This window comes from Ixodes scapularis, unplaced genomic scaffold, assembly GCF_016920785.2.
Source record: "Ixodes scapularis isolate PalLabHiFi unplaced genomic scaffold, ASM1692078v2 PGA_scaffold8__174_contigs__length_109621045, whole genome shotgun sequence".
NCBI classification, from domain to species: Eukaryota; Metazoa; Arthropoda; class Arachnida; order Ixodida; family Ixodidae; genus Ixodes; species Ixodes scapularis.
In genome coordinates this window covers 53,496,594-53,511,001 of record NW_024609883.1, presented here as the reverse complement: position 1 = coordinate 53,511,001, position 14,408 = coordinate 53,496,594, and the positions used below count along the sequence as shown (strand labels likewise).

The following is a 14,408-nucleotide window of genomic DNA, read 5'->3' as shown; positions in this document are numbered from 1 at the left end:
CGCGCCCTTGGAGATAAAAGTGTATAGACCGATTCAGCTCTATGACGTCACGCTACTGCGATGCCGCTGCTGTCCGCATTCCGCACGGGCAGATGCCTCGCCTCGGGTGAATCTGTTTTCCGAACACGAACAATGTTCGCGCCCGTTGTGGGCAAACGCGGACTCGTTTACAAACAACGTGTTGGTATCAATTTCCCCGCCAAATTTAGCGAGACAATGCACGGACGGACGGACGGGCAGAAAGTAAAAGATAAAAGGTTCCGTTTAAAAAAAAAAAAAAACATTCTACACTTTAATAATAACCTACTCTCAAAGCCGGTTATAACGAAGTCAACGGGAATCGAAAATCACTTCGCTATATCCAGTATTTCGTTATAACCGATTTCGGTTATAACGAAGTGCAAAAAGGAATGGTAAATCGTGATCGCTTCGCTGTAGCCGCTATTTCGTTACAACCGACCTCGGTTATAATGAAGTGCAAAAAGGGAAGGGTAATCGTGATCGCTTCGCTGCAGCCGCTATTTCGTTATAACCGGTCTCGAGAGTAACTCGCTGTTTACCAGCAGTCCCGCGTTTGCCCACACCGGGTGGAGGCACTGCGCGCTGCCGGGGGCAGCGATACCGCAGCGGCCTGACGTCACAAGGTCCGTTCCACCTTATAATGTACCATAACGGGTGCTACGGGACATCCGAGCAAATCCGGGGCTCCACGCGTAGAGCGGGACTTGACGCTTCGCGCGTTGCTCTGTCCAACCCGTAGAAATATATACTAATTTAAGGGAAACTATTCCTCGCATTTCGGACGCTTCGGAACGCCGGGGCTAGACGCGGACACTGGTAGTCGCGACGGTCTCATCTAGCACGCGACGCTTTAGTATACTCGAAGCGGCACCGAAACATCACCGGCAAAGCCTGTCTCTACTTGTGCATTGGAGTGCAGCTCTTCGGCGCCCGTTTCGGCGTATAGCGGCGTCGGCGTCGCCGTCGTCGTAACCGTGCGCGTTGCATTATGGGACATCACAGACCTACACACTTTTAGTTGCCCGCTAAATTTAGCGAAAAAAACTGAATTTGTGTGTAGGTCAGTGCAGTCCCATAATGCAACACTGCGCATTCAGTTACTCTGCGAAATGTAGTGATAAAACTGACGTCACATGATCTCAATACCAATTCAGTTTCCCCGATAAAGTTAGCGGGGAATTGAATTGGTGGTGAGGTCAGGTGACGTCAATTTTCACGTTAAATCTATAGGAGAAATTGAACTCATTTATAAGTGACTTGACACGAAGTCATGTGACGTAATTTTCCCCACTAAATTTAGCGGAGTAACTGAATTGGTGTTGAGGTCATGTGGCATCAATTTTCTAGCTAAATTTATCGGGGAAACTGTGAGAGGAGAGGAGGGTATGGAGATGGAAGAAAGGAAAGTACGGAGGAAGAGGACACGGAAGAAGAGCAGTGTGCAGAACCTATATATATATATATATATATATATATATATATATATATATATATATATATATATATATATATATATATATATATATAAAGTTGTTTAGCACGGTATATCGCAGAATCAAAATACATGTTGAGCTGCGTTTCAATTTCGCTTTACGTTTGTAACGTTTTTCGCTTTTTTTTTTTTAGCTTTATTTTGAAGAATTACATCGGCATCGCGCCTGGTATCGAAAGAGATAAGCTGATGGGAGCTCGAACAACATCAACCCGTCGCGGCAAAACAAACACGCTCAACACTAAACTGTACTTTCTTTCTCCTATTTTCTGTCGCTACTTCTTTTCTTCTTTCTCTTAGGACTACCGATGTTAGCTCGTACTGTTTTTGCGCGTTCTGCTCCCGTCTTTGCCCCCGCGGCCAAATGGGAAAGTTACGTGACATGCTTCGAGCTATGAATCGGCTTGGTGGCTCGTATCGTCCGCTGTTGTACATCGTAAGGGGAAACCAGATTTGTGCCCGTTACTTGAAAAATGTAATGGATTACACTTACAAATTACCGAGCCTCAAATTTAGTGGATTACCGTTAGAAATTAATTTCGCTGAAAAGTAACGGATTACTTTACTTGTTACGTTACAAATTACTACTAGAAAACAAGAAACACAAGAGCCAAGAAAACAATACAAAACAATTTTGATATTTTCAAAAATGTTCTGCAACACTATTTTCCAATTACCATACCATCGCATTACGGTAGTCCTTGTAAGAATAAGATATTGCATTCAAGAGAAAGAATGTAGGTGCACTCCGTTCACCTGTAAGCTGACAAGGCAGCGAAAGCTGGAACCACACCCGCCATCCCGCTAGCTTACAGTGGCTGGAAAAGATCCCTGAAATTCTGCACGTGAAGCTAGCGGTGCGAATGCTCAGTAGCAGCGTCTAGCTCTGCTAGGAGATACGGAGCGAATGAACCGACCTACGAAAGCTCCTTTCAGTAACGGGCCTTTCAAGCCTATTAGCGGCGAGTTGTTTTGGCGGCGCCCTCGTATGGTTTCCTCTCGTGACGTTATTACCTTGCGAAATACGAGTTTGATGGTGTTTGTAATGAGCATGGTGGAAGCTTGAAATCAAATCGCTCTGATGCCAACACATGCCAACACCGTCAAAATCGAAGTTCTTACATTCCTCTTATTTCCGTCGATGAGAAATCCTTTCCTGACGTCATAGTCAGCATTCGGCCAATCGTGGAAGGCCGACCACAGCGACGCTTTCGATCGCACACGTCGTCAATACGCGACATCTCAAAGCTGCGCTCTCGTGCTTGTAGCTTTGACGCACTGTCAGCTTATGCATTTTTGAGGGCGATGTTTAGAGCGCATGCTTAGAACGAGCTAATATTAATGGGCTGCTAAGACCGAGCTAATAGGGAGTTTTAGTAGATCGTTTTCGAAGGCCCGCTACCGCTACGGTCGCGTGCTTCAAAACATGCGTCAGAGTGGCAGCGCGAGCTCCCGCTACAAATAGCGTGACCCGAAAACACGATCTACTAAAACTCTCTAATATTAATGGGTTGCTAAGACCGGCAATCTTGATGATGCGGAATGCGTGTTCCAGAAGAACTGTGAAAGCTCGCCATCAGCGCTCAGCAGTCACGCGCACAACAATGGCCGCCATTGAATACCCGCTATTATACTCCGTTTCACTTTATGTTGTACCGCAGTGAAGACTAGAAGCGCGAGCTCATAGCGTTGGCAGCTGCCCTTGGTGCACGAGAGCTTGTGCCGCCGAGATGTGCCCTAGAGCAAGGAGCTCGCGTTTGTAGCCTTTCATGCGGTACAACACAAGGTAAAACAGAGTATAGCGGCGAGGTGTTTCGGTGGCGCCCTCCTATGGTTTCCTCTCGTGACTTCATTACCTCGCGAACAACAAGCTCGATGATGATTGTAATGAGCATGGTGTAAGATTGAAATCATTGAGCTCTCAAACCAACGCTGCCAACATCTGCGAAATTGAGGTTCTTCCATTCCTCATATTTGCGTCGAAGATAAATTCTCTGCTGACATCATAGTCAGCATTCGGCCAATTGTGGAGGGCCAACCACAGCGACTCTTTCGATCGCGCACGTCAACTGCAGTACTAAAAAATGCATGAGCGCGAGCGGTCGTTTTCGAGCTACGGTCGGGCGGTTGGTCCCAGACTGATATTGCTACAGTTTCCGTATTATGTTCATCGTTTTAGAAAATAACGAGTAATTAAAGTAATCCGTCACCACAATTTCGTAACTGAATTACATTACAAATTACTGCCGCAAAAAAGTAACGTGGCAATTACAAAATTACTTGAAAAAGTAACGAATTACAAGTAATCCGTTACTTCTAACGGATTGCTTCCCAAGTCTGGGTGAAACCAGGGGGGTAGAGACGGGAGCAGAACGCCGCAATTGCGGAGCGCTCACAACAAAAAAGAGAGCGACAGAAGAGCGGAGAGAGAAAGCGGACAAGACGTTATGCTTGTTTTGCCGGGACGAGTTGAAGTTGTTTGGAGGGGTTGTCAATTTCATTTATTTTTTATCGAAATCCCCATGCTGGTGTTTTTTCTTCTTCTCTTTGCAAAGTAAGCTGGAAAAGGGCCAGATACATACTAATTACGGGGGCTATTTCGCTGCTTCTCTGTGTATATTAAGGCGTCCCGAGCGATATGGGCCCTCCGGGACCACCAGCTGGGACTATCCACGTCCGCGTCTATGTCCCGCCGTTCCGAAGCGACCGGAATGCATGCAAATGCGTGGAGCCTTTCCCTCTAAGTCCTTATATTAACTCTATGGGCGAAGCGGTGCATAAACTGTATACAAAAAATATATGCTGGGGCCATTATATGCCTCGGCGTTTATTAAAGCCATCCATCCAGAGCAAACAATTGGGACACGATGCAACAAAGCATGTGTGCGGAAACGGGAGTTGGGGGCCATTGCCTCCGTAGTGTACACTCTTCAAGAAGTTCGTGAGGTCACTCGACTAAAATAAACACAGCGCGCATGAAACGAAGACGATGTAGAAGGGCGTACATATGACAAGACGAAGTAGAATATGTACACAAGACAGATCCTTGAGGTTACTTCAGGGATATTTAAAATATTCCAGGAAATCACGAAGCTGAAAATTGGATGTACGCAGGAATAATGTTTATGACGTGATCTGATCATACCCAATCATGTACTGAGCTCCGCCATTCGCTGGGCACCTTGTATCGCTCGTTGTGATTGACTGCTGTCGTGTTCTGCAAGAAAGTGAACTCGCAGACCCTCTTCATAGTGTAATGGTACTTTTTTTCAAGTTGTTTGTGTTCCTTATATCTTAACATCCAAGCTTCGCTCGTTTTTCTCGAAATTGAGCGAATTGAACTACTATAAACATAAATTGTCTCCGCCGGTGAGATATTTTGGCATGGTTCTTCCGTGACTATAAAGTAGACGTATTCGAGTTGGCTGAGCGATCGCTTCTATGCATAAACTCAACTACGGCCGAATATATTTAGTTACAACTTATACAGAAAACATACGTCCCGAATTACAATATTCACAGATAACGTAATTGTCCTTAGAATTGTCAAGCGATTTGGATCTGCTTGAGGCGATAAACTGTAGCTGTGTGACCCATTCATCCTACATGGTCGATAGAAAATTGCACAGGCAAAAAAAAAAAAAAAAACGTCCAGTTCACGCCTCTCAACGAACTGAGCTAAAAGTTCGGGTAGGGTACCGCTCAGCTGACGCAAGTTTCCTAATAGATATTCACCGCAAAATCTAAACGCATGCTTTTATTTTATTGCGGTAATCCACCCTTCAACTTATTTGACTTGTAGACTTTCCTTGGTGTTTGCCGAGGAACACAAAGAGACGTCGGCCGAATAGTATATACTTTCTAACGGAAATATCTGCACCCAACATCTCTGAAGCTTTCGCGATTAATGTCTGCTTTATTTTCAATGCTTTACACAACCGATAATAATTTTTGGCACCAGCATGCTTTGATTAAGAAGAAACCCTTGTGTAGTATTGAAGATTATAAAATAAGCAAGACGGGGGAAGCTAAAGGAAGAGAGAATACGAGAATACGCGGTGACATTAAAATACCGAGCTCTGGTTGGAATGATAAATGGCATTGCCTCCTCTCTACTCACAAAGCCTGGCAGTTAGGCGACGGAACCATAAAGTGTCCGGTCGCAGATTTGGATTGCGAGGATATGATAGCACAGAGCCTCAAAGAGCCATTTCTCGGGGAACCTAGACGTCAGCACACAGTTTTTGCAGTGACGAGAACCCGAAACACACTTGTTCGCTCGGGAGAAGTGTGTTTCGGCGTTTCGCCGCAGCGGGGCGCCAGTCACGTGGCTCTACTCGCACCGGTTGTCTACCGCTCCACTTTTTTCATTTCGGCGGCCGCTTCTCGTGGCGATCTGCCAGGCTTTGCCAGTATATAGGAGGCGATGTAAGTGCGTAATCATCAAACGCATTTGAACGCAAACGCCGACCGGAGGACACCGGTGTTCGACGTTCGAACGGGTTCGAGCAACCGGTACAGACAAAGGAAGCCAGAGTTTCGTCGACCCACGTCTCATTCCAATGAGAGCTTGGTGTTCTGACATTTCCGAGCGCTCTCATCTCCTCCTCTTCCTCAATTTCTGGGGGCGTACCGAGGCTGGAGACGCCATCTTCTCATTCAACGTCGCTCTTGAGCGTATCTCTGACACTGCTTGCTTCCAGACAAATAAGAAGCAGATAACAATCCGGTTCATTGCAGTACAGTCAAGATCACTTGTGCGAGCTGTTCAAATGGAAACGTCTCCAACGCACATTGATAGGGAATTTGCGGACGTGTTTTATCCTTGTGCACTATTTCTGTTTTAGATCCTGCGTAGAATATTGTTGCCTTTTTTGCGTGACTTTTACAGCCACCTTATGATCTGGTGCTGCAGCCTCGCAAAATAGATAACGATATACGCTAATTGGATCCGACTTCGATTAGCACCGAAGTGGTAACTATTTGCACTGGCAATAAAAGTTGCGAATTCGTCGCGAAGCGACGAGAAGATTGAAGATTCGTGTTTGAGTCGCGGTAGCCTCCTGAAACAAAGCAAATATGACAAAACCTATCTGTAAAATTACGGAGCTCCGACCCGGCTAAAAACACGCGCACGCCGGCAGTTACTTTGTAAGAGTGCAAGGCCGCTTTCAACCGGACCCGATGGCGTCACGCTGACCCAGATGAAAACAACTCTGGGCCGCTCGGGAATGACTTAAAAACAACACAAAAACACACGCAAAAACCAAAAAATAAAAAGGAAAGGCAACAAACCGTGTACGAAAAATCCAGAAAGAGGGCTGGTCTCGGCGGAGACCCAAAAACGGCAAATCGGAGGGGCGACTAACCGATAAGTTCGTTTTGAACCAGTTTCGGCGGTCACGCGTTTATTTGGCGAAGCCGAGACGTCGTGCCGGCGTGAAGCGACTCTATCGTTAGGAAGCCGGTCCCCTTGTCGCCTGCTGTTATGTCGGGAGCGGTACCCGCTAGTGCCTTCTAAAAACACACACTTCGCGGGAGCTCTTCCTAGCTACGTGAGTGTATGTTAGGTTGGCTCGGCCCTCTTTATAGTCGACGCCACTTTTTGTGACATTGACTCTATTAGTAGTTGGACGTTTATATCGGCACAGAAAGGCCGTGCCCGCTGCGATGGTTGCAGCCTAGAAACGACGAGACAACATGACTAATCGGGGTGAAGGCATCCGAGATTTTGATGTATTGGCTATTCCTTGTTCCGTTGGAACGATGTCGTCGCCTCCAAGGCTAGCCGATGGCCGTAAAACTGCAGGGGGTATGCAAAGCATTGTGAATCCACCGACAGCTTAAGAAATCAAGGTCGTGGCTTAGAATGTTTCCGGTTCTTGATTTGTTCTATGGCCTTCTTTCCGGATAACGCCGCTATCTTACTGGCTCAGGAGCAATGTTGAAATTCTCGGCACTAGCCCTGCCTTGCTTTTCTTGAAGTGTTACTGGCCATAATGTGAAAAAAAAAAAAGTTCTCATTGAGTTCACTACAAAACGTGTAGGCCATATCGGCTCATATCACCCAGAAACTGACGAGACAAATAAAACATGTATGCTCCCTTTCCCCATAGAAATATATATGTTTACATATATATGTATGAACGAGATTAATCACATTAGCATGTCTTGGCTGCGCGCATGTTTACAAGGCGCGACACTGAACACCAACACAATATAGGCGTTCCTTTTTTAGGCATTTTTCTTCCAGAAGATGCTGGCGAATACCAAATTTCATTGCTTACGTTAGTGTCCCATATGGGTAATTAGCACCATACTAGTATCTTCAGTACAATCTTTTGAGTCCCAGAAAAAAGAAAAAAAAACAAAAAAAAACAAGCTGTGATAGCTTGTTTGCTAACAATCTTGCTCCGCAAGATTGTTAGCAAAAATAATTTACTATCCTGCTAAGCAGGATTGTGGACTATGTGTGTCACAATCCTGCCCAGTTGAGTTCTTTTTCCCGAAGAGAAATTTGATCCTGCCGTGCATTAAAAGTTCGAATATAGGAACACTTAATAAGCACACTAAAAACACAGTCGCGTCCGCACGTGCTATCGCGTGTCGACTGCATTGCCCACCGTAAACTATAACCCGGAGTGCTCCACAGGAAGGAAACCTACACAAAACGGTCCGGAGATTAGGCTTGTGTGTTTGGCTGTCACGATAACGTTCGTGCGAAAATTGATTTCGTTGGTTCCCAATGGGAGAAAAAAAAAGTTGGCGACGGCTGCCGAATGCTTAGGTATGTACTTGATAGGAAGATAGATATGAAAATGGACGGGAAGAGCCTTCGACTGGAACGGTGCCTCCTAGGTGGTTTTACTGCTTCCTAAACTCACCCTACAATCCCCGTTTGTTACTATTCGCAGACAACGTGGTGCAAACTAAGACGTTTGAAACTACCTTCATAAAGAGAGAGGTAGAAACGGAGAGAGGAAGTGAATATAGACGCTGTATTTAGATAAGCCTGCGGTCTATAAGTGACCTGAAACCAGAAAACAAATGATTAGAAATAAATTTTGTTTTCTTAGCATAAAGAGCGGTTGATTCTAAGATTAAGGAAAACTTTTTAATAACAGGAGAGTTGAAATACACGAAAATATTTTTTTTTTCAGGAGACTTCATTGACCGCGGCTGGCGTCTGGCTACAATTATGATGCTATAATTAGCTAGCTAATCATCATCCGAAACTCCCAAATTAACGCTTTAGTTATCCCCATTCCGCCCATTTCAAGAGTAATTTGTAGTCCGTAGTCATTATACGTCGTGACAGTCGATAGATACGAGAGAAACAAAACTCTGCTTGGCACCAATCACAGGCATACTTAAGCCGTTGAGGGTCCGTCACAGCGAAGGTTGTGCGCACGTTAGCGAGGAAAATTCCGTACCGAAAAAACGTCAGTATCAACACCTACGTAACAAGGCCGCAATGCTGGACATGTGACGTCGGATACCGGTGGCAAGGGCGGGGTGGAGATTAAACACGAGGGCTTCGTCAGCGTGTAGCTGGGAATTGTGTCCTCACAGACGAACCACGAGTCCAAGCTCAGCACTGACACAGCACTCGTCTCCAATGTCTTATCAGTGCCGGCCTACATCAAATGACGTAGCAAAATACAGCGGCACGGTCTCGTTACGGAAGGGGTGTTATCAGCATTCGCCGCCGTGAGGTGAGTGGTGAGGAGACTTGTGCCCGTTCCTTGGAACAACCGCAACAATAATGTAATTAATTACAAGTCGAAGTTACTCAGCCTTAATTAACACAAATTCACGTTACTAGCTACTCGTTTCCAAATTAACTGTTTTTTTTTTACTCGTCACATTCCAAGTCATTATCACCCCCCTTCACTCGGGTACTTGCCATAAAATGAATTAATACAAAATCAATTTTTTTTAAAAATAAATGTAATGCATCATAACTTTACTTGTTTTCACCTCAAGAAGCTTATTAAAGAAAGTCCGGCTCCTCCCGGAGAATTACTAATTTCCCCATTTATGTGGATAATTAGGATATATGTAGGCGAAGTTTTAGGTTAGATATGTGCTAACCCATCAAGACGTGCATGCTTCAAGCGCCAAAAACATCGCTTCTTCCTCTAACAAGCGCTAATCTTTTAAAACTACTTCCCACGACTTAAGCGCCGTTCACACTCTTGCGACCGACTTCGACCGAGAGAGACCAGACCGGTTTTTAAGCCTTTTACGACTTCTTAGGACCACATGCCATGCAGCGGAGCTGGTCCTAAGAAGTCGGAAGAGGTTTAAAAACCGGTCTGGTCTCTCTCGGTCTAACTCGGTCGCAAGAGTGTGAACGGGCCTTTATAAACAATGCTCCAAACTTTTTTTATCACAAAAAAAAAAAAACAAAAAAAAATAACAAAAAATAAATGTTTTAATGGAAAAATATTGTCAGGAATGACAATTAATGAGTGCCCGCAATCTGACGGAGGCTTATTGCGGAGGAGGCGCCGTGTAACCGAGCTTTCGGTTGCACGTCAAAATATCCCCAGGTGGTCGAAATTAATCCTCGGTCCTCCGCTGGGGTGTGCCAGATTCCCGTCGTTGGTTTGGCACGTAAAACTCCCAAATTTGACATTGGACAATTGATGAGACGATAATAACTAAAAAAACGAAACGTTTAATGGGGCTAACTTGTGCCCAAACACAAAAGGAAAAAGAAAGCTAACAACAAAGCGTCGCGGGCGTCCAAGGCGGCGAAGCAGCAAGATCGAACGCTGAGGCGAAAACTGACTCGACAAGGTTTCCGGCGGCCTCTTATCTAGAGTGCGTCACTATCTCGAAGATTCGGCTAAGAAGGCTTGAGCGTAGCGCACTCGGGGCTAGAATGAACACGCACTTTCTAGAACAAAAAAAGTAGGAATAAAGGATGGAAGTTACGTCCGGAAGAAGAATAAACGAGAACTTTCTAGAGCTCCGTGACCGATCGTAGCTTTCCCGGCACTGCGCGCGGCAATATTGCAGCTCCATGTCTTTAATCTTATAAATTCCGTAAAGTACTGAAAACGGACATGAACGCAGGTCTGGACAGAGCCTTGGTTGCTCGCGCGAATAAAAGCTCTTTGGATTCGAGCGTTCTCATACCTCTCTTCGGTCTGTGCATACCTACGCAGATGGGGCATTGACGTAATATAGATACGCGCAGTGCAAGATTCAAGAAGATACGAAAAGCGCGACCTTACGGAAAAGAAGAAATTTTGCTTTCATTTTTGGCATGGCAAACTCAGAGGCTAAATTCGAAACTGAATAGCGAGTACTACAATTTTTTTTAATTAGATGAGATTAAAAAAAAAAAAAACACATTGATTGTGCAGGCGAGCTGATGATGAATAATCATAATGCAACACATGAGATTACGGTGCGAAAAAAAATTAAGAAACTTTCTGGTCGAAGTAGAAGACAACAGTAGAAGAACGAGTTTCTTATTTTATTTGCTCTACAGTCAGATGTTACATTATAATAGATCAACTTGTAAATGTTAGCTCATAAGCTTCTAGTTAATGCGTCACACTCATACGGTAAGGTCAGTCACGGTCACTAATATTATTCCATTGTTTATTTCAAGTGCCATTCTTTAGAGATATAGAAATTTTGCGTCGTAATAAAACAGTCGTTATACTATAATAAAAATGTTCGCGTTACGATGCAACGGAAAACGAAACCTTCAAATACACCCCGCAAGCGATCAATCGTTTGTGCATAGATACATCTAATTGTTAATTAATGAGCAGTAAAAAAAAAAAAAAAAGAAGACAAAAGACATTACACTTTTGCAAGTTTAGGCTTTGATGTTTTTATCGTCATTGGTTGTTGTTTTAGTTGTCTTCTATTTTATTTAGGCCTGCCTCTCGGTGCGAATCTTCTTCAAAGTGATACAGCGAACAATCTGAAAAAGAACAAAAAAAAATCCAAATGTCTGGAGTTTTCACATTTTCTATGCTCTGATGCACGCTGTCCGCGCCAACACGCAAGAAGACTAGCATTTTAGATTCTTGTTTTCGGTGGTGATGCAGAAGCGCAAATTTTATTCGAGTTGGGTCGTCATGACGTATTCGTTGAAATGTATTATAGCCCGATAACATACTTTTCTAGTTCCAGTTGCAAGATAAAAAAAAAACAAAAAAACAATATACATCTTTCGCTTTTCATCTACAAATACGCCTGCGACAAAACATTTTAAAACAATCTATTAGTAAAACTACAGTGGGTATGGTCACTGCCGAGGTGAGCACGGCAAAGATGAGCTTCAAAAATCCCGCCTTCATCGCGAGTTTCCCACATTCGACGAGGCTTCGACGTCTCGTACACCTCGAGCGCACCCGCGCGACCAAAGCACGACGGAAGGCGTGGGGTGCGTGCTGGAGGTCGGGCGTTTGAATGACACACCATACTCACCACGACACTGATCATGGGCCGAGAAACTAAGGGAGAAGAGGATAGAAGAGCGCGAGGGAACGTCAGGGCGTTTAGCTCTGCTTGGAACGATTAGAGGGTAGACTTAAAGCTATAATTGCCGTTGTCTCCACTGGCATAACCTCCTCTATACTCACAAAGCATGGGAGTTCGACGACGAGGCCATAGAGCGCCCGGTCGCAGATTTGGAGCGCGAGGATCTAATAGCACAGAGCATCAAAGAGCCTTTTCTCATTGAGTCTGGAAGTCAACGCACAGCTTTTGCAGCGGCGAGGACCCGAAACACACGTGTTCGCTCGGGAGAGGTGTGTTTCGGAGTCTCGCCGCAGCGGGGCGCCAGTCACGTGGCTCTCCTCTCATCCGTTATCTGCCGCTCCACCTTTTCCATTTCGGCGGCCGCTTCTAGTCGAGATCTGCCAGGCTTTGACGGTATATATAGGAGGCTCTGCCACTGGGCACTCGTCGATCGCGTTCGAATGCTAGAGCCAAGCGCCGGACTCCGGCGTTCTGCGTTCTAACGCGTTTCACGAGTGCAGTGGAGAGAAAGGCTGCTCGCTTTACGCTTACTCACTAATCGTTCCTCTGCCTTAGTTGTTTTAACGCATACCCTCCATAATCCTAAAAAAAATTGGTCTTTATAAAATTTGAAGCGGACGAGGAATCCAGATGGCGAGTGTCCATTCTCGCTAAATTGACCTCCATCCGTCGTCATCGCGACTAATGGATTGTAGGTATCTCGAATGCAACCTAGTTTGGGTCGAAATCGCTGGACCGCACACGCGGTCAGACGTAACGCTTCTCAACGTCAAACATTCGTAAAGTCACGCAAACCTTTTCTATGAAAGAAGATCATATGCCAACGATAATTCTAATATCCGCCATCACGCTCCGTAGAAACCCGCCACCTAGCGTTGTATATATATATATTCTTTTTTTATTTGCTTTTTTTATATATTTTTTTTACTAAATAACAGACGTGCGTTCAGCTTTGCGAGCTTACACTTCACAAGTTGCAAAAGACAAAGGGTGGCCTTGACAGCACATTGCCTGCGAGTTCTCGCTCCCGATTGGTGTCTGAATTGTCCGTGCGGCCCAGGGGGACAATCGAAGTGCAAACAAGAAAAGCGCTACGCGTCGGCGGTTAATTTTCTTTGTTTCGACTCACGTCTCGACGGATTGTTTTCTGCCCACCGCCCCTGAATGCGTGTTTTTCTAGGGCCACGATATTGCTCCCTCTATTGTCAGCCGGCTATTATCTACGCCGAGTCGCTCGACAAAAACAAATATACAGAAGCACAATGAAACACAACGAGAGCAATCAAGAAGTAGTGCATACAAGCGTTGGGCGTTGCCTCGCAGCGACGTGCGTGGAACAGGTGCTGTGTGCCAAACCGATCCGCGCCGACCGACGAGGCGACTCGCTTTGGCGCTCTTTCGTTCCCGACCAATCACAGTGGGCGCGCAGAAGGCTCACGTGCAAGAGTGGCGTCGCGAACGTCTTGCGCGCCGTAGTGTAAGTAACCTCGGACTTGACGTTTGAAGGCCCCCCAGTCTCCCTCTTCGACCGGAAAAAGCGCTGTGACCGACTCTTAAACGCTATGGCTGTTACGAAAGAGGGAATGAGAGGTGAGGGAAAACAAAGAAACAAGCTTCTATGAAGTTAGTTTGTTCGGTATATAGACCTTTCAAATGTATTTATTTTTGTTAAGAGCATGGGGCATGAAGGACCATCGACGGCTAATGCCTTCGAGCGCCGGACGGTGTCAACTTGTGTACGTGATGTGAATCTGTTCAGCAAAGCTGTGCGTGTTTGAAACGATACGGCGAAGGGGGGGGGGGGGGGGGGGGGGGGTTGGCGAGGCATAGAACAACGCGTGCTTGAAGACGGGAATTGCGTCTTCGTTGTGTTCCTTGACCGTCCTGCGTGGAAAGTGGGTTTATGTGGTTAACCTGATTAAATGCACTATGAGACTGCATCGATATTTTTCTTTTTTTGATATCTTTGTTGTTGTTTTTTTATTTCGAGGGGAGGACATAAATATTTATAAAGCGCGTTGTAAAATATGTAATAATAATAATAATAATAATAATAATAAGAAGAAGAAGAATAATACATTTATTTTCGAGGACTATACTCATGAAGCTGTCAGGTTCGTCAAAGCCGACATGGGCTTGTGTGAGTGAACCCTTTTAGGTAGAATTGGTAACATATTTGGTCAGAAAGAGAAAAAAAAAGGAAAAAAAAAACGTTAAGACACTAGAAGACTACAGTAAATGTCCACTTCAGCGGTACTAATCAATATAAATTATTTAAAGAAAACAGGAGAAAAAAAGTGTTAAAATTGGTTTGTCCGTCTGATCACAGGACATAAAAAAAAAAAAAAAATCGACACAAAACTTTGAGGCACAGATCTTCGGG

General features: G+C 45.0%; 1 protein-coding gene across 1 annotated transcript in view; it reads left to right on the top strand.

The window, feature by feature from the left end:
* LOC120847703 (chorion peroxidase-like) overlaps positions 1 to 14,408 on the top strand; it is a 102,430-nt gene that overhangs the window by 74,053 nt on the left and 13,969 nt on the right. The window lies entirely within an intron of this gene.